At 45.2% G+C, this 25,545-nt stretch overlaps 1 long non-coding RNA gene across 3 annotated transcripts in view; it reads left to right on the plus strand.

Annotated features, from left to right (window-relative positions):
• The first annotated feature begins 1,553 nt into the window (after positions 1–1,553).
• LOC118971301 (uncharacterized) overlaps positions 1,554–25,545 on the plus strand; it is a 374,798-nt gene continuing 350,806 nt past the window's right edge. For 2 of the 3 annotated variants that reach the window (XR_012124698.1, XR_005059676.2), the window contains exon 1: positions 17,666–18,314. This is a non-coding gene — a long non-coding RNA (uncharacterized lncRNA). Of the gene's footprint in view, positions 1,658–17,665; positions 18,315–25,545 lie in introns of those variants that run through there. The other variant, XR_005059677.2, reaches the window with a different exon arrangement.

The following is a 25,545-nucleotide window of genomic DNA, read 5'->3' on the forward strand; positions in this document are numbered from 1 at the left end:
ATTTTATTTACCCAAATGCATTCGTGTGCTCTTTAGTTCTAGTACAATATCCAATTCATTTACAACAGATGTTCAAAAATTAAATATATGCTAATGATGGTACAGTATGAGGAGGGAGAAATAATATCTCATATGTTTAAAAATGCACAGGTGGACTATCTGTAATTAGAAAGAATTTAGCTACTTTTCTGACTTTCTTGTTTACGTAGATAGCCTTGTAAGTAATTAGATTGACAGTATATTAATTGAGTCTTATCTATTGTGTATAGTTATTGCTAAATAGCAGTGACAGGTGGAAGAAAATAAATGTGAATAAATCATTTGATTTAAAAATATTCCTAAAGAATCCAGCAAATAGTTTTGCTCATTATTCAACATAATAGTACCCTTATGACATCTGCCAATTGTTTCCTACCTCAGAATGCATATTTGGCTTCGACGCTGTGTAGTACACGATCCTTTGTGAACTACCAGCATTTCCAAGGTCAAGAAGAAATGATTTCACCAGGAATGTGAGTCCTTTCACCTCTGCTTTGGGGTCTTCTCACTACTTTGTCACATCGATGAAATCACTCTTGTCCCATTAAAATCTATAACATTGCATAAAGGGAAATAATGTATTTAGCTTCTCCATTTTGACAGTTTTATCAATCTGCCCATCCATCATGTTTTCATCAAAAGGATGTCTGTGTTCTCTATGCTTTTCTCTCTCCGAATGTGCTGACACTGGGGCTACTACGCTGAGAACAGCAGTAACAACCCCATGACTCTTGGTCTCCAGAGCCTTCAGGGGACAATTAATTCAGTGGAACTGAGAACACTCAGGTCAATCATACAGGAGCTTCCCTACCCACTTGGATGGGGGCTCAAACTGGAGCTCACTGACCACTGCAGTGAGCATAGCCCCATGCCTGGCTTCGTGCATGCATCAGGGTCTCCTCTCTGACCCCATGGAGGTCAAGTATGTCAGATGGGTTCCTCAATGGGTTATTTTTAAAGCTTTTTACTCCATCTGATAACACTAATCTTCTCCCCTTTGTAAACTGGTCTGACTGGTATAAATCCATATCATCATTTCTTCTGTTTGTGAAAGGTCTTTGTTAATTGGTGTAGCATTGGTATAACCTTTTGGGTAATGTTTTATTCTCAGTAACCCCTAGAATATCCCACAGTGGATATTTCACAGCTATTTTTTTTTTAACTGGCAATCCTCTTCCTAATCCACATGGTCTTTGAAGATAGTGGTGGTTTAAAAATTTGTTTTTAAATTATATTATACTCCTATCTTCAAGGGGGGAGCGAGCCTCGTTTCCCTTCTCTTGAGTGTGAGCTGGACTTAGTAAATCCTTTCTAATGAATAGAATACGGTGGAGGGGACTGTGTCACTTCAGAGACGAGGTCATAAGACATTGCACTTCCAGTTTGGTTACTTTTTTGGGTCACTTGATCTGGCGGGCGGGGCGGGGGAGCCAGCTGCCATCGCATGAGGAAAGATACATGTGATGAGGAACTAAGCCTCCAGCCAGCAGCCATGTGAGTTAGCTATCTTGGAGGTGGATTTTCCAGCCCTAGTCAAACCTTCAGATGGTTGCAGCCCAGGCAGACGTCATAACTACATGACGTGGGACGGACACTAATCCAGGACCCCTGAGCTGAGGTATTTTTGATTCCTGCCCCTTATCAACTATGTGAGTTAGTGAACATTTGTTTAAACCACAGATTTAGGGGTATCTTATAATGCTGCAAGAAATAACTAACACAATGGTTTGCCTTCTTGTTGCAATGAGCGTCAGTTGTAGGTAAAGCCTCTGTTCCTTATTTTTGCCTCCGTAACACTTAGATAGCAGAGTCCTTTGAATTCTCCAACACATTCTCCTTAGTACCTCGGATGGAAAAAATATTCTTTCATTTTTATCTCCTTGCACTGTGGATGCCATTCTTACCCATCTTTCCTAAGATCTTGTCTCAAATTTTCACCTATAATCTCCTCCCCTCCTTGGCTTCAATAAGCTCTGGTCCCTCCTGTCATCAAAACAAAACTTCCCTTTGACCTTGCTGCTTTTTAGGGCACTTATATTCGCTTGCAAAGTCTTGAAGCGCCGTCTACCCTTTTCTTCTTCGTCCTGGCCTGCTGGCTTCTGCCCTTACGGAGGCATTTTCTCTCGGGGATTAATCACCAGTCTCTTTTCCTCATCCCCTCCTTCCCGATTTCTGAAACCCGCAGTCCTCAGATCTCAGGGGTCCCGAGCTCCGGCACAGACCCCGGAGGCCACCTGCTGGTTTCGGCTCGGAGGCCCACACGGGCTCGGACCCTCGCCCAGGTCACGGAGGAGCGCCTGGCAGAGCCGGGCCCAGGTCCGGCCTCCGTCTCCCCCAGGCCCGAGGCCTTTTCATCACCACAAACAATTCCTTGAAACCTTCACCATAGTCATGAAACTACATTTTCTTGTTTTTCTTCTCCTTTTTTTAACTGTTTCTTCTCAGCCCCCTTTTTAGTTCCTTTTCCTGTGGCCCTGAAGCTGCTCCTTGTCCTCGGTGTCTCTCTGTGGTCCCCCTTACCCGCCCACCATGCGATCTCACCTCCAGTTCTGGTCCAGTCATGAACTCCATGCTGCTGACGGCCCCCAGGACGCCTCCACTGGGAGGTGGCACGGTCCCCGCGCCCCCCGGGACAAGGGGGGTGCTCCACCACCTGGCCCCAGGCGCTTCCCCTTCTCCCATCCTTGGGAGTAAATACACAGAGCCGTGCTGTCATCCACCTGTCACTTCTCATCTTCCTCTTTTTTCGTTCTTCATTCCATTTATTCAACAGAAATGTGTTTGTGCATGGTGGTGCCAGAAACATGAGGCGCCGGGACACACAGTCTAGAGTGTGTTTAATTCAGTCCTCTCTGGACGTCTCCATGGCCACAGGGCTGTCACCTGTGTGTGCATCACTCTGACAGTGCACGCAGTGTGTCTGCCTGTCTCGTCTTGCTCTCCTGTCCTTCTGTACTGCTTTCCTGTTGTTATCTGGGTCCTACCGTTCCCCGTTTTCACCACATCAAGACCCAGATTCTGAATAAACCACCTTAGCTCTGCTGTCCGGCTGCTTCTGGCAAGGACCCCGTGTTCCGTGCCAGGTCCCTCTGTTCTGCAGAACCTTCCGGATGCCCCTTCTGACTTCCCTCGAGCCTCACTCTTCTGCTCCTTCGGCTCATGTCTTAACCAGAGTGGCTCCAGAGTAATTACTCTTAAAGGTTTCTGAGAATTGTTGTAAAGATGGGAAGCGAATACGAACCAAGGGACTCAAAAGGGCTGGAATAAACTTGTCTACTAAAATATATTGTCATTTTGACATGTTCTATTAAAGTATTGTTTTATACTGACATACCATGGCACCTTTATACAAAACCCCCTTGGGGGGAGGTGAGGAGAGAAAGGGTGACATCAGTGAGGAAAATTGACCAGAACATTTGCTTTTCCCATTACCCTTGATCAGACTTACTACCAGTGGCTGTTGGTTAGGGTTTTGGGTCCTTGCGATTTGAGGTAAACAGTAATTCCCCACGTTTCACAATCATTTCTTGATTCAGGATGCTTGGAAGACAGTGGTCAATGGGGTCATTTCACAGAAACCAAAAAGGTGATCTTCCCAAAAGGAAAGTTCCCTCATGAATGTGACAAATCTTGAGGGTGACCGAATGTCTTTATGAAACCAAACCGGTTTAGAAGTGAGGAAGTGAGTAACTCACTCCATGTGCTGCCTTTCTACATCTCTTATCTATGATGTATCTTATATTAAAATCACAGATTACTCTGATTTTTATTGTGGTGACTGTGAAATGTGGAGTCCTCCTAGAATTTCTAGGCTGTCAGAGATTTCTGGATGTAGGTATATACGTAGGCTATGGAGACCTCACCATTTTCCAGATAAGAGCCTATTATGTCAAATAGAGATGATAATGTCCCTATTTCTTTGTCATTTTCTGACTTCTTAATTAATTCATTTATCTATTCTACTGTTTCTTTTTTATTGAGTGCCTACTACATTCCTGGTCAAGTGCCAAGTGCTGTGGAGATGGACACGGTTTTGACCCTTTTCTCATAACTCACAAAGCCAACAGACCATAAGCGGAGTGAAAATGAGGTCTTCTCAGTTCTCCTCTCGACTCCCGTTGGTTCTCATCTTCCTGCCCACTTTCCTTTTTCTATTTTTCTTCCCCCAAAAGGCCCTTCTCAGGTGGCATCGGCTTCTTTCTTAACCCTTAATATCAACAACGATGATAGTGGTGGCATAATCTTTCATGGTGAAGGTCAGGGAAAGTGGAATTTTAACGCAAGCTGAACATCTGATTTGGTTCATTCATCTGATTCTTTAACATCAATAGTCTTTATTTTCTGACTATTGTGGTGCATATACACAATGGGATATTACTCAGCCATAAGAAGAAAACAAATCCTACCATTTGCAACAACATGGATGGAGCTAGAGGGTATTATGGTCAGTGAAATAAGCAGGATGGAGAAAGACAAGTACCAAATGATTTCACTCATATGTGGAGCATAAGAACAAAGGAAAACTGAAGGAACAAAACAGCAGCAGAATCACAGAACCTAAGAATGGACTAACAGTTACCAAAGGGAAAGGGACTGGGGAGGCTGGGTGGGAAGGGAGACATAAGGGGAGGGAAAAGAAAGGGGGCATTATGATTAGCATGTATTGTGTGTGGGGGGCACGGGGAGGGCTGTGCAACACAGAGAAGACAAGTAGGAGCTCTACAGCATCTTACTACGCTGATGGACAGTGACTGTAATGGGGTTTGTGGGGGGACTTGGTAAAAGGGGAAGCCTAGTAAACATAATGTTCTTCATGTAATTGTAGATTAATGATACCAAAAAAAAAAAAAAAATCAGACTCCGGTGTCAGGCATAGTTGGGTTCCACTGCTGGTTCCACCGCTTACTGGTAGGCGACCTTGGGTGAACTTCTAAGCCTCTGTTTCTTCATCTACAAAATGGGGGGAAATAACAATATCTGTGTTATAGGATTTTGTGAGGATCAGGGGAGACAATACATGTAAAATGCTTAACACTTTCCCAATACTGATATGTCTATGATGTCTGGCATTCTCCACCCTTTATTTCTCTCCCAGAGGACTATAGTATAGAACTCCATATACAGTGGGTGATTTTCTACCTGAATTAAATATGTATGTAAATTGTGTTCTTTTTCATCCTTGAATAATTTAAACACAGCTGAGGATGTTTCCTCCAGGCTTTGTAAGAGCATTCTTTCGGAGATGATGTCGAATTTGGAAAATGTTGACTCAGAAACAGAACTTTTCAGTAAGTTATAAACAAGGGACTCTACAGGATTCTAATGGGAATCCATGTTCTTCAGTTAGCTCAATTTTTGGTCCCACAGTCCTTCAAAGAATGTGTTCAGTAAATACTGTTGGTTAATACTGTTGGTTGAGTTCAGAGTTAGATTCTCTGGAATTAAATTAGCACCACTTTCTGAAGGCATTTTAGTTCCAGCAATTCCTTGGTAGACACAATACTCCAAATCAGTGTTATGGCATCGTTTTCAGGAACCCCAATTCACATTCTTACTGCATTTTGGGGAAAAGGAAAATACTTTTTCTTCTGTATTGGCAGTTTGCAGGCAGGCTTCTGCAAATTTTAGCATTCTTGCCAGTAATTGCTCAGCAGTCATTTCTAATCTTGTTTTGCTTAGAATACATGCTCATGGGAAAAGGTCCAACACCGCAATTGTTAGTTTATTAAGAGAAATGCTGCAAGTTGATCAGAAGACAAACTGAAGTCATATCTCTTTGGAAGTGCCCCTGCATTCACAAGGAAGGAAAAGGGAATCTTGCAGGGGAAGCAAATGAGATTGCCTAATGCTGAGGTCAGCTTAGTTAAGTTCTGACATTCTAGCCTCATTTTATGGGTGAAAGTTACTTTCAAATTAAAGAGCAAGATGCCTCTTGTATGCAGTGGGATTTGCAGAGAGTCAAACAAGTACATCTATATCAGGAAATTCTATTCTAGCTTTTACTGTGCTGATGGAGAAAACATCTCTCCAGATGGACTTCTGTTTATACAGCCTTTAAAAGTTTTACTTGCACCCAGTTTGTCCCATTGGCAGTACTTCCAGTTCTAATTGTTAAGACTTTAAGCCCGTGGTTGTGTTTATAGAACAGGAAGAAAAGGGACCCTTTTAGAGAAAAGAAGCTACAAACTCATTCTAGGAATAGCTTTTCGTAACATAATAAACATAATAAACAGTGCTGATAGCTTGTGAATAGGGTTTTCATTATTTTATTATGAAATGAGGAATTGTATAGTGAATATCCATATACCCCCCTCTCTATTCTATTATTAGTATTTTGATATATTTATTTGATCATACAGCTATCCACCCTGAGCCATTTCTTTATCCATTTATCAGTCTATCTTATTATTTTGCGGGTACGCATTTCAAAGTGAGTTGCATTCATAGTAAGTGTTGGACTCATTTTGAATCCTGGATGACACCATCTGGCCATTTGGCTGATGCTATATTGCATCAGGTGGGACTAGGTTCAGCTAAAGTTAACGAGAAAAAAGAGTAGCTTAAGGGGTATAAAAAGTGTTTGCTTTCTTTGGTGAAAGAAGGCTGAAGGTAGGAGTTCAATGTTAGCATGTAAGCCAACTTCATCAGTGGCTTAAGCTCTTTCTGTCTTTCTGGTCTACCATCCTAGCATGCGGCATCCGTCTGCAAGATCTCACCTGCCCTGAGATGCCACTAGAGCTCCAGCCACCGCACTTTGTAACCATAGAAGGAGGGGTTAAAGTCTTCTTTTAATGATCTACCCTAGAAGAACCAATAACTTTATAATCAACTTGTCTGACTCCAGGAAAAAAAATACTGAAGGAATTCTATAGGAATCTCCTTGTATTTATAGGTTAATTTAGGAAAAATAGATGTATTTATGTTTACATTTTATTAGCCAAAACATAGCCACATTTGAAAGGCAGAGAAATACAGCATTATATATATATATATTTATATTATATTATATTATATTATATTATATTATATTATATTATATTATATTATATTATATTATATTATATTATATTATATTATATATATATTTAGGCGGCTTATGTATTTCAGCCACTTTATTTTGCTGGGAAAAATCAAATGAGCTGAAATTTCCTGCCCTAGCGCAGGTGTGTGGGTCTCGGTTTACTGTTAGAGACACTTGTGGGGGGGCACATAAGGTGAGTTCGAATAAGTTTACATTTAATTTGAATTCAACAAAATCATTTATACAGTCAACTCATGGATCCTTATACTGAAATCATATCAAGGCGGTGCTTGTCTATGGGGTGATCACATCACTGTGATCAAACATTGTGTCATCAAAACACAGCAGTTTCAAAGCCGAAGGGCCAGATGACTAGCCTGCACCGTCCTTAGGGATACAGTCTCTGGGAGCCACAGGCTTTGAGAATTTGGCTTAGTGATGATGAAAATCTTGAGCAGTCTATCTGATAGTGCTAAAAGGCTTTGTATTCAAAGAAGCAGCTTTGTTTTCTGGAAGTATCGGTGATTCACACCTAGGGAGGCGTTGGGCAGAGGTGGGGGAGGGTTAAATGTCGGTGATAGGGGGTTCCCAGCATCTTCAGGGATGTTTGAGGAGATCTGTGAGGTGGTCCGTATGCCGTGTACGGTGAAAAGGAGGTAAGGTCATTTTTATGTTTGTGTCTAAGAAATTAAAATGCCTACTAAAGGCAGAAGAATGAGTCCATACCACCATCCTTTTTTTTTTTGGGACTGGAAGATTGAAGAGTATGTGAAATGGTAATATCTCCCTATCCTCAGCCCTTCATACTCCAAGAATTTGTTTTTTAACATCAAGAATGAAAATGTTTTAGCCTGTGCATTGTTTTGAAAATCTTAGCTGCATTTACTTTTTTTTCTTCCCCCTAACGAAAGTATTCTCTTTGAATTTTGTCTGCAATCTAAATGACCTTTGGGGCGTCATACCAGAGCGTGAAACAGAAAATAGAGGGAAGCAACGACCCCACAGTTCAGAGAAGCAAAGTCCTTAGTGGGCAGTAGTGGTGGTACGAGGGGGTACAAAATAGGGTGGGAAATTAAATAAGAGTTAAGACATTCCCTCCCCCTAGGTTTTAGAGAATGATAATTTATCATTATGGCTGTAGAAAGTTAAGTCTTTAATGGTTCATTCTCTTTGCTGAAACTAAGACAGCATAGTTTTTGTGTGTTCCTTCTGCTTGTATTTCTTCTCATCATCTAGAGTCTGTTTCACAGCTTCCTTGATCCCGCTGCTTCAGATCGCGAGGGTATTGTTTAATGAATTCTTAAGAGTCCTGGCATGTGGTTATATTTAGCTTAAAAAAGGAAAGCTGGAGTTCTTTGTATGTTGGAAATGCAAGATTAGGAATCTAAGGAAATGATGGGGATTATTATATCTTTGCTAGAGGCATGTAATGGAATTATTATACTATATGTAAATCATAGAAAATAGTACCATTTGTTTGTCTTGAATAATGTACAAGTCCTATACTGACCACAAATGTGTTATTGTTTCGAAGTCATATGAAACCTAAACATTCCTGCCTTAGCCTGGACTTCTCAGAAAGCAGGGCCTGAACCTAAAGGCTTAAGTGCAGATATTCATGGGGAGTGAGGTCAGGAGTGACGGACAGGGCTGCGGAACAGGGAAGGAGGAAGGTCCAAACAATTGTGCAATACAGAGTCAGCCATAGCTGCGGCCGGCTGGTCACGTGACCCCCAGGTCGGCCTGAGGAGCCGAATGAAATGGGTCTCAGAACTTTCCACTGGGCAGCTGCAGGGGGAAGAAGATGGAAGCGTTCATTAATTGTTCCTGTGCGCACCGGTCACAACCTTACTCCATGGCTATTAACTGCTCTTCTCCCCAGTCTGCACAGAGAAGCCTTAGAACAGGAGGCCCGAGGCTTGCTTGAGCAGAGGACCCTTGGGGTGCACCTATGTGAGGCTAGTTGAAATCTATGCAAAACCAGTCACTAAAATGATTGTTGGCATAAATGGAAGGGGAGGCAGAGAGCATCTGATACCGACAGGCACAAGGGGTACTGGACACATCCCCCAACCTCACCATCTTAGGGGTGCAACAAAACTACATGAATGTGGTTGCCAGGATCTTACTGCGTCTTGCTGCTGGCTGGCTTGGGAACTCCAGGATTTTGCACAGACGTCCCCAGGTGTTGAGGCAAGTGCCCAACATGAGCTCCTGTGGCGTTCCTGACTGTAGAGCAGCAGCCGGCTGGGCTGCCCGTTCCCTGTCTGACTCCAGTGCTGGGGATCCTCACATTTCTTTTTCAAAAGTGCAGTCTCTTGCAAAGTAGGAAGAACGTCATGCCTCAGGAGTACTGCTTGAACCCATGGAACATTGTAGAACTTAGTGGGTCTGCTTTTTCATGCACAAACCCATTGAGCCCAGCCCCTGTGTCTCCCTAGGGTGTTCAGGTGCCTCTGGAAGAGCTGGGGGGGGGAATGTTTCCTGTGCCACCTGCCGTGCTGAACCCAGAACCTGACTGTTCAGGCACTCAGGCTCCAAAGGGCATTCTTCATGGTCATGTCTGGTTTGCCAGATTACTTTCCGTGATGGTTAATTTTATTTTGGTGTGTATGTGCATATAGGGGAGGAGGAGACTGGAAATCTGGCTTCTGTTCCACCCAGATGTGTCTCTGGTATCTGATTCCCAGCCATACAGGACTTGAGATCTTCTCCAGGGTTCTGCTTGGTTCCCACGTAAGTTAGTGTGAATCGGTCCTTGGGTGTAGTTTGGGTAGTGCCTAATTGCGTACAGATTTACAAGTCTTGGCTCTGGCCTGGTTGGGTCCTGATCCACTTTACCAGTTATACACCTTATTGCTGCAGTTCTGGGGACTCTATTGGTCATTCAACAAATCAAGGTGATGAAAATCTTTATGAATACATACTTGGTTTAGAACGAAATGATCTTTCCTTCTAAAGGCACATGATCCAAATTGAAGGAAAGGATGAAAAAAGAAAATGTATATTTTGACTTATGTACCATCAGGTTTCGAGTAAGTGAACCACGTCAGGTGTCCATCGGCTCGATCTTGGCAATCTCTTTGTGGCTTTAGTGATAGGGAGAGACAACAAGGCTTTATACTCCTATGTCACTGCTGGAGGATTTGAGGCACCGGCGGGTTCAGACACAGCCTAACTCGGTGCTTCGCAAGCTTGAGGTTGCATGAGAATCACTTGGAGGGCTTGTGAGAAAACGTGTTTCTGCTCCTGTGTGTTGTCATTCAGTAGCTCTGGGTCAGGGCTCTAGCATTTTAACTTTTAACAACTTTCCTCGTGCTCCTCATGCTGTTGGTCTAAGGACCGCAGGTGGGGAACCTTCGGTCTAGTAGATAAAAGTAATTTCAGGTTGACGTCTGGTGACTAGTTTGGCTTTTTTCCTCCAGGCGAGAGCTTGTTTCTTGGCCATTTTCTTTATGAACAATGCTGTTTAATATAAATGATCATTTTCAATTAGATGTTCATCGTATACTTTTTGTATTAAGTAGATAAAAAAAAAAATTAGAAGGCAAGTGGAGTGTCCATATCCAAACCAGAAGATGGTCTTTTTGGGGGAGAATGCCTAGTGCTCTCTATCAGGAGTCGATAAATGATGGTCCATGGGTCGAATCTGGCCCACCATCTGTTTTTGTAAATAAAGCTTTATTGGTGTGCAGCCACACATTGGTTTCTGTGCTGCGGATGGCTTCTTTCGTGCTGTGACAGTAAAGTTGAGCAGTTGCAGTAGAGACCGTGTGACCCATAAAGGCAAAAATATTTACTGTCTGGCCCTTTACAGAAGACATTTGCCTACTTGTGGCCTAATTGGTCCTCTGAGAAACTGTTGGCAGATTTAGGGAAGCTTTTCTCTTGAAACCCAGCAGTAAAGCAACATCAGTTTACTTTAGCAGATATGAAACTTGAATCCTAACTCTTTCTCCCGCCCTTCCTCAATCCTTCTCCCCAACATGGAAAGTGGCCCAGTAAGTGAAATGAAACTTGGCCCAATCAGCGATATTGAGAAAGTGGAAGGTGAAAGTGTTGACACATGCTTGTATTTTGTGGTCTGAGCTCCTCCGGGAGCATGTGATACGGCGGGGGCGCTCTGGTCAGCCTGCTGTCTCCCGTTCTGCGTACGTCTGCCTTGTGTTATCTGACCCCGGTTGGATTTGTCAGTTTGAAAATCTGTCAGTTTCAGAAGTACAGTTTAAAGAGAGATCTGCCTTCTTTCCCACACAGCGGCTTCCTAGGTGAACGATTCCTTCCTTCAGTTTTGAAATTTCAGTGAGCATGTCAGTTGTGTTTTCGATGTTGATATGTGTACATTACTGAACACACGTGTGTGTTTTCAGGCATATGTGTATCTTAACAGGCAAGCATGCCCGTCTTCCTCTTTGCCTCAACCGCCTTTCTGATCTTATCTGCTTCTCTGCACTTGTCCCCCATCCTCAGAGAAGCAGATGCCAAGACAGGGTTAGACAGGGACCGATTGGGAGAGATGCCTGGCACGGAGTAAGGCGAGGAAGCGGGAGCCCTGGGAGGGCCTGCGCACGGCAGTGCGGTCTGACTGGAGGAAAGGCGCAGACCGCGATGCTCAGACTGTGGCTGGGTAGGTGGGGTGTCCTTGGCCGAAGGCGGCGGGGTCCTAGGTCCCACAGGCGTGGGTTGATGCTGGTGCCCCTAGTCATCAGCTGTGGAAACACGCCCCAGACCGCTGGTGGGGGTGGACCTGCAGGGGCAGGGGTGGCTGGTGACCGTGCAGCCTGCAGCGGGAGGTCTGAGCCATGGCATGTCAGCGGCCTCCCTCCTGGGTCTCCTACACCTTGCCACTATCGTGATCATTTCTTCAAACAGAAAAGCAGCAGCACACCTGTGACGGTTCTGCTGTCCTTGTAGAATAAAGCCTGGGTCGTTTAAGACACTCTGCCATCAGCCCCCTCTGCGTTCCCAGACCAGCGCACACCAGGCGTGGCCGGGCTGTGCCCTGCGCCTCTCCGGCTTGGCCCCTGGCCCGTTCCGTTCCCTCACCCTCACGTGCCCTCCCTCTCTCAGCCGCACGTTGGTAGCTCTTTCAGGAATATCTCTCCGCAGTGCCATCAATGAAATTCTCTCCTTGAGTGTCTAGTTTACTCAGGAACTCTCACGTGAGGTTAAACGCTGGATGCTGCGAGGAGTCCAAAACAAAGTGCATATGAATTCTGCTCTCTGAAGGATTCACTTTAATAGGGAATGTGATATCCCATAAACACTGTATTAAAAGGAAAAAGTAAGAAAAGTCATAAGCTGGGCACAGGGAAAATGTGGGAATTCAGAGCAGAGAAGATTACCTTCATTTCAGAGAAATCCACTCTGAGAGGCTGGCCTTAAAGATTCAGTAGGATTTAGGCATGAGGACCTGAGGGGGGAGGAGAAATCCAGATTAAAAGCCCTGAACAACTAGGGTTTTTCAAACTGCACATAAGACCCATTAATGGAATGTGAAATAAATTTAGTGGTCCTCTTATCAGCAAAAAATCCTCCAACAGAAACAAAAAAAAAACCCCAAATAGAATAAGATGGAGAATATTTGGAGCACATGGTAGGTAGTAAGGGTACTACTTTGTGAACCTTTCATCACATATGCCTATATTCCATGTATATAACGGGTCACTGTATAAATGTATTTCTTACCTGTGGGCAAGCTTTTGTCTTATTTGAGTTTGTTCAACAATATATATTTATGGAGCACTTCTTACATGCTGGCCACTGGGCAAAGTCCTAGGTATATAATGGCGAAAAAACCAGACATAATCTCTGCCTGCATGGAGATTAAGATTCAGTAAAGTGGTTCTCGAGCTTCAGTGGCCTCAGAAACTGCTAGAAGACTGAATAAAACAGAGATTGCTTCAGAGTTTCTTATTCAGCAGGTATGGGGTAGGGGCTGGGAATTTGCATTTCTAACAAGATCAGTTGATGCTAAAGATGCTGGTAGGGGACCACCTGAGACACTGTTTAAATACCTTCAAATAAATATATGATGGCAAATTGTGATGGGTATCAGGGAGGAGAAGAGCAGAGAGTATGAGAGAAGAACTGGGAAGTGATTCCATGTTGGATGGTCCCAAAGGCACCTCTTAAAAAGTGATGTTCAGGCAGCCGGAGCGATGAGCTCGATGACCCCGAAGAACTGAAAGCTTGGAGGGGGAAGAATCTGAAACAAGACGGAAAAGTGGGAAGTGGCTGGATCGTGCAAGTCTTCAGTCCAGTGATACTCAAGTTGGGATGTGCATATTCCTGGGGAACATGAAGACTTTCTGTGGGTGTGCAGGCATATGCACTTCTAAGAGAATCATCTTCATAAAGGCATGCTTATTTCTCAGTGATTCTTCGCTGGAGTGTCTTGTCCTAGGGTGCAAAGTCACTTGGGGGGCGTAACAAGGACTCATTCAAATCTTGACTTTGATATTGAAAGAGTGAATGACTCTTGTCATGAGATAAAAGCAACATCTATTCTCAAGGCAGTTGGTATCTAGTCCCTGGTTTTCAACAAAACTGTAGGGGGCCCTACCTAACCTGTCAGCAGGTAGGACATTAGAAATAATTTTTGATGACGGATCACTTTGTCATGCTGGTATATAACTAGGAAGGACACCTTAGAATTTAATGTCATCACTCTAAGAAAACTTTGATTTCCTCAATTTATTTAGATGGATAAAGCAAGCACTTTCTGTGTACTTACCACTACGAAAATGAAAAATTGGGAAAAGAAGTGACTCTGAAAACTGCCACTAAGTGATATCAAATCGTAGATAAATGTATTGGATTAAGAAACCAGGGTCATTGAATTGAATTAGGAGGTTCATTTCCATTACACTTTATATATTCAATAACTTATAATACACTTACGTTGACCTGCTGTGTACTTGTAACAAATGTAACACTAACACTAGCCAGAATAACATATTTTTTGGAACTGTGTAAGTTATTTAATTATGTTCTTTGTAATATTTTTAAAACACCAACTTGCGAGGATAAAGTCCATTTGCGAGGGAAAATACAGAACAGAGGTAGCCCTGGAGTTGAGGGATTGCTTTGATTTTTGGCAGAATTTGCAGGTCCGCGGCTCTCTGATCCGCCTTGCACAGTCCTGGAGGCCTGCATTTCTCTTTGTTGAAGATCTCACCTTCCTGGGGGCTGGGCCCCTGCAGCTTCTTGAAGGAGGCCTCAGTGAGGTGCTGTGGGGTCTCCCACCCCTGGTGACGGTCTTGGTGGAGGTGGCGATGACAGATTTCTGGCGTGTTCCACCCAGAGGAACGCCGCTGAAGGTCAGAGTCAGGTCACTGGGGGGGCAGCGGCGGCTCCCCTGCTTCAGGAAGCCTGGCCTGCTGTGTCTGTGCTGCCCGGCGAGGGTGGTCAGGATGGTTCTGGGAGGGATGCTGGCCCGCTGTTTTCTCACCCGCTGATGGAGGGGTTTTTGCTGTGGCTCAAGAGCTGCTGAGACGCATCTTCAGGACAGCATCGGGCCATTTTGCAACATTTAAACACTTGGCAGCACCCGTCTTGTTACCACCCAGTAGCAAGAACCTGCTTCTGTTTCTTATCCGTCCTGGGCTTGGCTGCTGAATAGTCCGCTTGGACCGGCCTTACTGGGACAAGTAGCGGTTGGGAGTCTCCGCCAGATCCTGTGACTCGGGGGGCTCTCGGCTGCAGTGGGCTTTCCCCTTAGGCGCTTTGGCCCTGAGGGTCCCCTTCTTAACCTCGCCCTCAGCACCGGCCTTCTCGGCTTTAGGTCTCTCTTCCTCAGCATCCAGCTCCTTGGCTTTTTTACCTGCCACCTTGCAAGAGGGGAAACAGCTGGAATAACATTTTTAAGACTCAGAACATTATGGTCACAGGAAAACTTAAAACATTTCTCTCTCTTTCTATAATCTATATACCTGTACGTGTAGCAGTGACATATGTATGTGCATATATATATATGTGTATGTAGCAGGTATGTATTATATCTATATATGTAGTAGAGTGAAGCATAATAAAATAATCAGCAAAAAACCTGAAGCAGAAAACTATGTAAGGAAAATTCTCTGTGGTTGGTATACAGGAACCATGAGTTTCAGGAGAAACTGACTTGATGTTCTCAGGGCACCGTCAACTCCCCGACTGAACCTGGGGTGGTGGGAAGAGGGTCTGGAGGTGAGGGGATCAGCCTCAGGAAGAGAGGGGCAGGGTGCGGCCAGGGCCGTAAGCATGGGGTCTGGGTGTGAGGCGCCCCGTTCCTGTCTTGGCTCTCGTCTTGCCTCTTGAGTTTGGAGCGGGTATAACCCCTTCTCCATCTCTCAGTTCTTGTCTCTTCCCTTCCCCCCAGTATCCTCCTCACCCTCTCCTGCCGCCTGCACCACAACACTGGCCAAGTGAGTGTAGGATGGGGAGAGGCATCAGGGAGGTTGACACGGAGAAAAAACATTGCATGTGGTTAAGTTTGGGTGGAGGGTCTTTTTTAGGTGGGGCTGGACTGTGGGGGGCGGGGGTGGCGGTAGTGAGGAAACCGGTTGCAAAGGAGAAGCCGTATCACGTCTGTTTTTCTTTCCACGTGAAGCTCTACGATGAGTTACTGGCTGGGGAAGCCTGGGCGACCGCAGCTCTGACTCCCAGACGGGGCAAGTGGGCTGTTGCCCTGCCTCTGCCTCCTTCTGGAGAGGGGAAGGTCTGCTCTCGAGGGCAGGGGGCTCGGGTATCCAGGCGGAGAACTGGGGCCTGAGAGGCCCCAGGGGGCAGTAACTAAGAGGCGCCCTTTGCAGCCACTGCAGGCTTTCACAATAACGGGTTTTCTAAATTTTACCAGCATTGGCTGGAGGGAAACCATCTCCATGATCCAAATTCTGTGACCCTGGGAAAAACACCTCGACTCTTGATGTCTAGTTTGTAAAGGTAAAAAAAAAAAAAAAAAGAAAATTGATAAAGTGATCTGTACCTTTTCTCCCTGCTCTAAAATTAATGTGAACACATTATGAGAACTAAAGCTTGCCAAAAGCCCAGTAACTTTGTTTTTTCTCACCAGCCTCAAAGAGAAAAATAAAAATAAAGATAAATTACAAAAAAGAGAAAGGAAGAAAAGACATCTTTTTTCATTGAGAAGCATCAAGATCTACTCTGCCCTCCAATAGTTGCCTGGGTAGAATTTTCCATCTTGGCGCACAGCGGCTCGACCTGGTTTCAACCAGTCCCCCCTCTGCATACCCCTGATTTAACAAGAGAAACTAGAAGACTCCGACAGTGTGTGGGAAGACTGAGGAAAATAAGGAAGGTATAGAAACCACTAGAGATGGAGATCGGTTAAACATTCTGGCAAATTGTCACGGTGTGTTGCTCATGTTGAATGGTTAGGCAGTTGGGAAGGTAGTTAGGAGAATGGCTCTCGATGCTTCATCTAATTGCGAGCAGCTGTCGATTAGTGGAGTTTGACCAACTGTTTTTAATTCCAGTCAGTGGTGATGAGGAGAAGGAGGCTCTTAAGGGAAACTGGCAGGGGTTGTGGATGTGCGTGAAGTTGCTTACACTGCTTTCAGAGGTCCCAGGGTGCAGTACCTGAGAGGCGCCCTTTGCAGCCACTGCAGGCTTTCACGATAATGGGTTTTCTAAATTTTACCAGCATTGGCGGAAGGGAAACATCTCTGTGATCCAAATTCTGGTAAGACTCTTCCCGGGGAGTGATTCATCCCCCGGTGGTGAGTGACTGCCTGGCGGGTGCCAATACAGAAGCGATAGCTGTTCACAAGGGCAGTAAATCTAGAATGTGAGATTATAATGCCACTTACGAGTCATTCTCCTTACAAATGTTTCATTTCATTCTTTGAATTAGAAAAGAGGAAAAATAAGAAAGTGGAAAATTTGGCTTCCTGCGGTTGTAAAAGCTGCTACAAATGATCTAGATTTGATAGTTTTTCTGGAAGGTAAAGGTCTCCGGCCGCCCAGTCTAATCAGCTTGACTCTCTCATTTTGTTGTTATTACCCGTTACTTCTATATGTTCTCTTTCCTAACGAGATCGGCAATCTTTCCTAATATGGATTTTATTTGCTTTCATTTCTTGCCATACATTGAAAAAACAGTCATTTTAATGGTTCTGCATCACAAACTGAAGAGACCATTAACTTGACTGAAAGCAAAGTTTCTATGAGATGAGAAAACTCCCGGAGTTCTAGCAGTGGTTGTCTGACTGGTTTGAAAATCTGCAAAAGGAGACAGCAGACTGCATCTCTCAGGGAGAAAGGCGCTGTGCCCCTTCAGTGACAGTTACCGTCCGTCTTACATCCTGAGGTTCAGTGCCCTGAAAGAGAAAGTGAACTTCCTAACTACATACGCAGGCAAAGATTTATCAACAAGGTTGTTCTTCGTAGCACTGTTTATAATAGCATGAAATTAGAACTGTCCTTAATGTGTGCACTTGGCGTTAGCAAAATTTATTCAGACATAAAATGTTGTGGAAGAATGTATCTGCGACATGGGGAGAAGGTCTTAATGTACTAAAATGATGTGTATGAAAACCAAAGTCAGAAAAGAATCAAATGGAAACAGTATCAGTGGGGATTACTTGTGACATGTATTTGTACTTTTTCTGCCTTTTCTAAATTTCCTCTAAAAACACATACGGTACTTTTACAATTAGGAATAAAACCCTTGTTTTCAAATGAATTTCCCCAAATGTCAATTCTTAAGTCATGAACGATTTTATTCCTTGTCAGGATGAAGCAAAGGAGGACGTGCATGTCTTGCAAGGGAGAAAAAAGGCATCGAGAGAGACAGCACGCAATAAACACCTAATTTTGTTTCTGATCTCGTGCCTGTTTGAAGCGCTCACACTTGTTTTGACTCAGCTGGAGAAGTCAGCTCCTCTGACCCAGTCACAGTTTCCACCAGCTGTTTTGGATGTTCGAGTTATGTTTTTGTTGCAGTGAACCCCGCTGCCTACCCCTTGAGCCAGCTCAGGAACAATTGTAGAGGAAGTCTTTGAGGCCCGCACAGAGGAAGCCTGCTCATCTCATGACATCCACAAGGGTTTGAGAGGCAGCCCCTTCTGAGCTGTTTCTGTTTTTCTTCTCTGGCAGGTCTCTTGATGTCAGAGAGATGGGCCATCTCTTGGGTCCAGGGGTTTGGATGGAGAGTCCATGACCGCAGCTGTGCCCAGCCATTCTGACTGACCTCTTGGAAGGCGACGGCTGCATGTCAGGACGAAGATGTGCGTGCTGAACCCCGAGCTGGGTATGCTTCCCACGCAGTCATTCTTTTCAGGGCTTGGGAGCGTTCTGGCCGGGGGCCATTTATCATTGAAAGTCACCGTAAGAGGGTCACCGCTGTCTGTGCCCGAGGCCTCTGAGGCTTTGCTTTGACTGGGAAGCCAGGAGCTTCTCACTGCATGATGTGGCAGTTTCTGGAAACTCATTTGGGGAAGAGGAAGCTGACTTACGTGGGAGTCACCATCTCAGCTGTCATTCTCTGGCACCCCCTTCTCCATAATGGCTTTGTCAAAGAAAAAAAAAAAACCCATGAAGCGTCTAGTGAGAGCTGGGACGTAGGCAGAAATACTCTGGAATGGAGGGAAGGCTGACCTGCCTTTGGGAGCTCACCTTTGTGGGTTATCACCTGTTTTAGCCCAGTAATACTTGTAGGGGACTTTGTTTCCCTTGTCGCCTCTCCTTTTCTTCTTTCATTCTATTTGCATGCAGACTAATTAGATTCAAACTGGTTATTTTTCCTTTAAAGGCTGTTTGCAAACACTCAGTTGAGCACCTGTGAGTCAGCTACCTTGCATGACAATTAGAAAAAAACCCTGTTATAAGGAGCATACTTCTTATAGTCCAAGAGCTACAGAGGTGAGAAAGAAGTCAAGCAAGCAGGGAGGAGGCTAAGTTATATGCTAAAGAAATGACAAGACAGGAACACTTTTACTCAGTGGCATCCCAGAGTTGTAGGCCTGGCAGTTTTGTTTTGAGAGAAACCACTAGGGTCGCTGGTTACTTAAATATCCTAGACTAGAGCAATGCTTAAGTTTGCTAAGAGAATTCCATCAGTCAAGACTCTTTTGGTTGCAAGTGACAGAAACTCTTAAGTTCAATTTTAACTTTAGGGCCTGAGGTATTCAGAGGATGCTCAGAAGCATGTCTCTCTCATCTCTTGGCTACATTTTCTTACATGTTGGGGTCATTCTCTGCCATACTCTCCCCTCTGGGGGCCGTGGCCACCAGAAGCCTCGGACTTACCTCCTCCCATCAGTTTGCCCCTCCCAGGTGAAGAAAAGAGGGTTCCTGCCCCCACAGTTTCCATGGTGGACCAGTGCTGACTCTCATTAGTCCAACTGGTGTCCCGCTGTCTCTGAACCATCACTGTGGGCTGGGTGCGGCCCAGGATGACTGAACCTATGTTTGGGCCCTTGTCCTGTGTCTGGGGGTGAAGCCCACCTTGCCTGAATCGTAAGGACTGAGAACTAGGGAGTGATTGAATAACTTTCAACTTCAGTACAGATGGGATTGGAGTTTTGATTTTCTGACTTGTTTCCCAGAGGTTCTTTATTCCCTGTGCAGGTTTCCCCACAACCTGCCCAGCGGTGGGTGCTTCCTCCCTAGGAGTTTAGGGAGGGTGCCCCTCCTCCCCCAGTGCTGAGGGAGCCCACTCCTTTCATGTTTGTATGACTAAGGGGTGACTCAAATGTTTAGTGCAGTGGTTCACAAGGTTGTGGTCCCCAGATGATCAGTATCACCTGGAAGCCTGTTAGAAATGCAAATTGTCTGGCCTCATCCCAGACCTACTGAATCAGAAACTCGGGGGGTCAGCCCCAGACATCTGTGCTTTGACAAGTCCTCCTGGTGACTCTGATATAAGCTCAAATTTTGAAACCACTGATTTAAGGACCAGCCCAACATGTCTCCTCTAGGAAGACTGAGTCCTTCCAGAGGGTTCTGCTTTATATTCTGCCTTCCCAGGCTCCTGACACCAACAGAAATTTATTTCTTGATGTGCTTGCTTGAAGTGAAGAGATGATTTTGTGCTTGGAGTAGTAAGAGATCTGCAGTGAGCTGCAGCTGAGAATCCCTCGGCAGGCTCCCGCTGGCCCTGTGTCAGGGGGGAATGTTCTTGGAGAGGCTGCAGTTGCTAGGTTCATCCGAGACAAAACAACTTTGGACATCTTTCTAATTTTTCTGAGGGGACATTATTGGATGAAGACCTAGCAGAGTTGCCCTGCCGATCAGAGTCTATATATCATATATTCATGTAATTATTTAATCATTTAACATATAATCCTGGGCTGCATGCTAGACACATGACGGCCTCCAAAACAGACATGATTTCCTGACCTCCTGGAACTCAAGGTCTAGTGGAAGATAAAGACATAAAAATCAGCATCAACAGTGCAGTGTGATTTCATGGGAAAAAGTACAGGGTGTTTGGGAGTTCATTACAGGCCACCTAACCCAGACTGGCCTGGGAAAGGGGGGCTTGTTAGGGGAAGTTTTGTTTAAACTGGGACCTGAAGGATGAGTAGTCATTATCCAGCAAAGAAAAGGAGAAGAGAATGCCAGGTAGATATACAAAAGTCTGTAGTTGAGGGAGAACTTGTTGGGTGGGTTTTAGAAACTGGAAAAAAAATAGCATGGCTGGGCTGTAGAGCTCTCAGGGAGACAAAGGAGAGGGGTAAGACAGTGAGATGGGCCAAATTATGCAATCATATCAATACAAAGTGAAGAGTTTTAGGCCAAAGAAGTGAGATGGTTGGCTTTGTTTCAGAACTCATGCTTGAGAATGGGTTGGGGTTGAAGGAGAGTCAAGGCCACAGATGGGAAGACAAGTCAGAAGGCTGTGTGATAATGAAACAAAATACAGTGGTCCCCTGACCTAAGATACGGGAAATGGGCTTGGAAGAGTAGACTGATTTGGGACACTGGTGCGTGGCCGAAGTATGGAACCAGGAAAAGATCATTCAAATGAGGACTCGTAGGTAGCTACCCTGGGTAACAAATCAATGGAGGTGCCATTTACTGATAATAAGCAATAGTAGAGGGGGCATGAGTCCCTGGGAGGGAGTCACGATTTCAGTTTTAGGTAAGTGGAGTTTGTAAAATGCCCAAGAGGAGATACCCAGCATGCAGTTGCTGTCCAGGTCTGAACTTAGACAGGCGGTCTGGGTGAGGATAAGTATTGGACAGTCATCAGCACATGAGTGACACGAAAGCTAAGGGAGTTGGAGAGATTTCCTAAAGAGAGTCAGTGGGAAGAAGGCGGGCTTAGAACCCGAGGAGCTCCAGTGATAAGAAGCGGGCAGAGGAGGAGAAACGTGTGAACGTGACCAACGGACGGGCAGGCGAGGGCACTCAGCACATGGAATCTGATAGGCGTCACGGAGGCCAAGCAAGGTGGGTCTCAGCGCTGTCTAGAGGCGAATGATCGTGATGCCTCAGCTGCATACCCGGCTGAGATCAGGCCGGGTCGTCTCTGGAAGTCATGCCGTGTTACCCTTTGTCTGCCAGAAAGCTCTGTCACTATTCCAAACGGGGTCATTGACAGAGACGCTTTTCAGGAAACATTGCTTTCCTGTAATTATTTTCTTAGACAGAAAAAAATGGCACTTGCTGAGTCATAATTTATTTAAGGAGACTCCATCCTATACTTTCTTTCAACTTGTCTCTTTCTCAGTGAAATCAGTTAGATTCCTTACATATTTTCCTCTCCTTATCTCATTCCACTTTCAGGTCACTGTATTTCACGGTGCCTCTGACGCCCAGCCTGCTTTCAGACAGTCGGCCACAGGCAGATGTGCACTTTGCAATTGTAAGTCACCCAAATGTTGTGGTGGCAGCCACGCTCCGGGTATCCAACTGCAGCATGCTCTGTGGCCGCCTTGAATCTTTAGCCACTACCGACTTCCCCGACTGAATTGCTGTCTGTCTTCTCTTTTTCTTTCTCTCTCTACAGCTGGGCACTCTGGGGAGATGTTTTGGCTAGAATTAGGTATGCACAGCTGATACCTCCAGCTGCACATTCTTGGACTCTTTCTGGCTCTACAAAAGTTCTCGGTGTTCTTGTGGTTTATTCAAGCGGACAGTGATAGGGAACAAGTGGCCCATCCAGATATTCTTTAAAAGCATTAAAAATGCGTCTTCGTTTCTGTGGCCACTCATTGATCAGTTGAGACGAGCGGGAGGAGTAGTTCAAAATATACTAAGAGCCAAAACGAATGCAGGTACTCTTGGAAATTAGCATTTTTTTTCTTAGTTACTAAGTTATCAGTAAGGTGGCTGTGGTGTGGTCGACCTAATCACGCCACGCACTGCATGGAAAAGACGGAGTATATTTTCGGAATAGTTCATCCTGGTCTATAATGAAGACCTAAGATCTAACATGGTCTAACCCGGTAACAATAGGGGAATCAGTCATGGCTTTACGTATAACCTCCAGACCAGGAATTTTCCAGATCTACTTCTCTAGGTCTGTCTTTGCCTCTAAGTCTTCATCTGAGGTCTTCGATTATCCACTACCTATTTTTACCTAAATGTCTTGGTAGCACTCGGAGTCCATAGATTCCGACTGAACTTCTCTCCCTCTTTTCCAAGATTACTTCCCCTCCCATTTTTTTCTGAATCCAGCAGCTCTACTGACCTTTTACAGCCTCTCAGTTTTCTTTGACTCTTTTATTTTCACCTGTATTCTTGATGCCTGGGTAGCTGCCCGTCTTCCTGGTCAGGTCGGCAGATCGCGTCTGTCCCTCATTTCCTCTCAGTGCGGTTGGCCCAGCCCGGATCCACATGCTTTCATCGTTGGGGGATGACGGTCACTTCCTAAGGACTAAGTGGCCCTTCCTCCTCCTGCTTGTTCTCCCTTGACTCCGTCACATAAAGAGATGTCAAATTAATCTTCTAAAACACTGTGTTTCATCGCGATGCTGCCCTAGTCTAAAGCATTCCATAGCTTCCTGTTCCGTATGAGCCCAACGCCGTCTCCAAAAGACTTTGAGATCCTTGCACAATTTCTGCGGCCGCCCTCTGGGCTAAATGTACTCCAGCCTCTCATTGCTTCATTATTCCAACTTGTCAAAATAACTTTGATTCTTTCTGCCATCAAATATATCTGTTATCCAGCTCGGTGTTGGGTCAGTATATGTGGTATATACAAGTGTATGTCCTTTGCGTGTGATCGGATGTTGATAAAAACTATTATGAGCACAAGGATAGGCCCTAGAGGTTTCTGCAGGACTGAATTTTTTTGAACTGCGGGGCTAAGGTTGCCTTTGATCTTGAGAATGATCCTTTGCCTTCTGCTGTATCCTCACCTGAACATTTCCTGCCTCTTTGGGCTGTTCCTTTATTCATTCATCCAATGCCCATTGAACACCCCTTTTCCCCAAAACAGTTTTTTTTCTGAGTAGGTAAAGCTGTTTGGAACCACTCCTTTCATGAAACAGTGAGGCCCGCTTTTATTTGTTTATTTATAATTGAGGGATTTGTCAGAGGTAAAAGCTGTTGATGGGTGTTGACCCTGTGGAGAAAAATTAGACACTTGCTTTGATGTCTAAGAAACAACTCTCATTTTTCTTTTTTTTAAAATTGAAGTATCATTGATATACAATGAAATAATTCCCATTTTTCTATACTGTCTGGTTCCTGTTGCTACATAGCAAGCTCCTCTCCAAACACAGTGGTGTAAGGCTGTCACTGCTTCAGACATGCTTTGGGGGCAGGAATTTGGAACGGTCACAGTGGGGGTGGCTCGTCTGAGCCTCTGCTTGAGAAGATTCGAAGTCTGGGGCTGACTTAACAGCTGAGGACTGGATTCATCTGGGTATGTGCGCATGCACGCACTTGGCATCGCAGCGAGGAGAGCTTGACGTCTAGGATGGCTGACCGGAGCCCCTTCCTGTGGCCTCCCTGCATGGCCTGGCTTCTGCACAGTGTGGCAGCCTCCGGAGAGTAAGACCTTCCCCTGCTGGCCCAGGGCTCCCGTGGTGAGTGTCCCTGTGAGCCAGATGACACCGTGTCACCCTGACCAGGCCTCCCAAGTCACACAGACGCAGTTCCAACACATTGCACTGGGTGTTAAGTCTCATAAACTGCATGGATTCAAAGGTGGGGGCTGTAGACCCTACCTGTCGCTTAAAGAATATTAGTGAACATGCAGGTATGCTTTCAAAGTGCCACACATGTGAATCGAGAAACTGCTGTAGCTACAGCCTTTGGGGACATGACCCGGGGGCTTGGTGTGTTGGGACCTTTGTCAGCTTTTCCAGCGTGGGTAACTCAGAGTAAAAACAGCCTGATGAAGAAATGTAATGATCACTTGCTTATACTTATCAAAAGTCAGCCAGGGTTTAATGTTTTTTAAGTTTGAGCCTTTTTTTAATAAAGAGAAATGAGGTAAGAACATATTTTTTCCTTTTTCTGTTCTGTAATGGGCTAGAGTTGATATTTCTTTTTAAGACTTAAAAAAGGTACTTCTGAGAGTTTCAACATTTGGCAGCTGCCAATAAGTGGGTAATGTCATTACATAAACAGTTTGGGTTAAAAGGCAGGTGGCATTTTTGGAGAAGTCGGTGTCACTGTGAGCCTGCAGCCATGCTGACCACCTCCACCCCATCTGCAGGGACATTTCTGTCTGTCATAAGTAAAGCCCCCTCCTTCTGCCTGCTTTGACTACCTCTCTGAGTTCCCCTTTTTTTTTTGACCTTGAGTTTCAGCTTCTTGAGTCGTCAAGAGGACAGGGCCACTGGATTCTACCAGCCAGAACCTCAGAGGCTGTGGCCACAGGGGGAGACAGCTTTCCACTCTGATAATGTCTGTGTTGACATTCACTAAACACATACTCACCGAGAGCCTCTTCTGTTCCAAGCACTGGGCTAGGGAATACAATTACAGAAAATAAGCAAGACCAGACCTAGTTCCTGCCTTCATGGAGTTTACGTGTAAGGAAGACTGAAGCTGTGACCTGTTCAGCCAGCAGGAGAGGCGCGAGGTGCTTTAAAGCACTGGGTGGCCGGGGAGGCTTCCCCGAGCGAGAACAGTTGAGCTAAGCGCTGGGATATGAGTAGGTGCTAGTCAGGAAGGGAGGGAGAGTGATCCAAGCAGAGGGGACAGCCTGTGGAAGGAGGGGCAGGAGGTCCTGGAGGGACGCAGGGTGAGAGAGGGCCAGAGCGAGGGAGGAGACGGTGGGGAGGAATGGGTGCAGGGTGGGCGACTGTGTGGAGCCTGGGCACCGGCAGTCATGGGTCCGTTCTCTAGAGACATGGGATAGTAGGGCACACACACACACACCTACCCGCACACACGTACATAACCAACAGGATATATAATGTAAACCCCATTACATACATAATGCATCCTACATATAAATAATCATATGTGTGTGTGTGTGTATATATAAAATCCTATAATATAATCCTCTATATGGTAAGAGGGCTGGCAAGTCTGAAGTCTTCAGGGCAGCTGGCAGGCAGGCTAGAAACTCAGGC

Source organism: Manis javanica, chromosome 13 (genome assembly GCF_040802235.1).
Source record: "Manis javanica isolate MJ-LG chromosome 13, MJ_LKY, whole genome shotgun sequence".
Taxonomy (NCBI): Eukaryota; Metazoa; Chordata; class Mammalia; order Pholidota; family Manidae; genus Manis; species Manis javanica.